This window comes from Penaeus monodon, chromosome 23, assembly GCF_015228065.2.
Source record: "Penaeus monodon isolate SGIC_2016 chromosome 23, NSTDA_Pmon_1, whole genome shotgun sequence".
In the NCBI taxonomy this organism is placed as follows: Eukaryota; Metazoa; Arthropoda; class Malacostraca; order Decapoda; family Penaeidae; genus Penaeus; species Penaeus monodon.
Window position 1 is genome coordinate 42,899,482 of NC_051408.1, and position 437 is coordinate 42,899,918.

The window sequence follows — 437 nt, forward strand, 5'->3', positions numbered from 1 at the left end:
TTGAATCGAATTCATTACCACATAGACAAAATACTGTTATATTCATAGTTACAGGAGCTAATAGATGTTGAGATAGATAAGTCTGCAATCCTCCCGCAAACTCTGTTATGTTGCAAAATCCCTTGACGTAAACAGGATATCCTTGCATATATGTTTCAACAATTACGAAAGTATGTCATCTGCACTTTTTTTTTTTAGTTAGTTAATTATGTAACACCACATTGTATCTTATGTTCGGTGATTTTAACGGTAAACTGTGGACGCAACAAACTGGTTTCGTGAACTAAGAGCTAACTAATTTTTCAATTTTCGTCTGCTAGTTAAAAGCCTTCTGTAAGATATTTAGCAAAATATCCAAAAAATGAAAATCTTAAAGTTTTTCTTTATCAATTGTGATTGATTATGATTCAAATATGACGTTATTTTGTAATTATTAT